The following is a 1,495-nucleotide window of genomic DNA, read 5'->3' as shown; positions in this document are numbered from 1 at the left end:
CAACATCATTCCTCTTCACCACATTCTTTCTACACAGTTTCTTAATACACATTTGTTGTTGGCCCGGGCATCCCTGCTCTACACTGTACATTGTAACACATTGATGGAACTTTCAACCTTAAAGCTTGTATCATCCCTCCACAATGATAAGTACACTGTCGAAACAGAATATAAAGACAGGCAGAGAGCAATTGTTTGCTATTACTGTAACACCAATACCATATGAGTGTAATAATGGTAAACAAGAGGAATATACATTCTAGAGCCATTGGGCTGAAAGGAAGTCATTGTGATGTTAGAGCCCTGATAGGACAGGACATGTTATCCCTGTGGAGGAGGCTGAGAGAAGGAGACACTAAAATAAGAGCCACTTTTCACAGGGACATGTTCTAGGGGTTATAGGATGAAATAAAATAAAGACAAGCTTCTTCCCCCTTCCTCTGAGAGAAACCATCAAAATATGAGCTACTGTTCCTCATGTTAAGGCAAGTAAATCTAAAGTACTTAAGATTGACGTTTTATATATGTATTAGGCTACACAAAATATGAATCAACTTTATGATGAATGTAGCATGATGGCACTGTGCCTTTAAGTCACAGCAGCAGTTTGCTATGGCATTGTGATCATGTGACCAGTTGGCAATCATGTGATTAGCAGATACCACTAATTGCCTGCATTCAGGGTCCTTTAAAAGCAAGCCACTGGCTGCTTGTAGCGAGGGGCCTTTGATTGTGGCTGATTTGCCAGTTTGGGTAGCGTCGTTGCTGTCCTTCAACCGCTCCGGAATGGAGAACCGCTGCACTTCATAGTGGCAATCGCATGAAGTAGCCTAGAGTAGTGTCTGCTACTGGCGGTGTGGCTCTGGAGCAGGATGAAGTTGATTTGGACCAAGAACCTTGCGACTTCACTGCTTGGTTGTCTTTTGGTATGTAGAGGCCTTATTCCCCCCACCTCTTCATCGGATTGTAATCTATCTTTACTGTGTGTGAGTCTCACTACCTGTCATTGCATTGCCAGGCATTGGGCTGACTTTGCTGTTCTCCCTACTGCTGGTGGAGTTTGGGATGTGGCATTGCTGCTTGTGGTAGGTAGTTATCCGTCCTCCTTGTTATGATTGCTGCTGTGGGTGTTACTGTATGTATTTGGTGGTAACGTAAAGTGTGTACAGGTGGCGATCTACAAAGCCTGGGGCTGACGGCTGATGACCGGTTGCTGCTTTGTTTCCACTGAGTTTCCTGACAGAAGAGGAGATGCGTGTGCATGTGCATGTGGACCGAGTGTTGAGTGGGGACGGTGGGCCTAACGCCCAGCTGTGATGTATGTGTGCCTCCAAACAGTGGCGCACAATGAACTTCTGAACTGTGGGTGAGCGTGTGGATGGTTTTCATTTTTGGTTTGTTTTGTTGTCTGTTCGATGTGAATCAGACCATTTATTCTGTGTTTTGTTTGTTTGTTTTGTTTTATACATACCACACGTTTCCCCCATCCAACCAG

At 44.6% G+C, this 1,495-nt stretch overlaps 1 long non-coding RNA gene across 1 annotated transcript in view; it reads left to right on the top strand.

Annotated features, from left to right (window-relative positions):
* The first annotated feature begins 710 nt into the window (after positions 1-710).
* Positions 711-1,495, top strand: part of LOC134463305 (uncharacterized) — a 1,130-nt gene continuing 345 nt past the window's right edge. Inside the window, exons 1-3 of the long non-coding RNA XR_010037715.1 lie at positions 711-926; positions 1,019-1,085; positions 1,170-1,495. The exon at positions 1,170-1,495 is cut by the window's right edge and continues 345 nt beyond it. This is a non-coding gene — a long non-coding RNA (uncharacterized LOC134463305). The remainder of the gene's footprint in view (positions 927-1,018; positions 1,086-1,169) is intronic.

Source organism: Engraulis encrasicolus, chromosome 14 (assembly GCF_034702125.1).
Source record: "Engraulis encrasicolus isolate BLACKSEA-1 chromosome 14, IST_EnEncr_1.0, whole genome shotgun sequence".
Lineage (NCBI taxonomy): Eukaryota > Metazoa > Chordata > Actinopteri > Clupeiformes > Engraulidae > Engraulis > Engraulis encrasicolus.
Note: the sequence above shows the minus strand (reverse complement) of the source record. Positions and strands in the feature narration are given on the sequence as shown.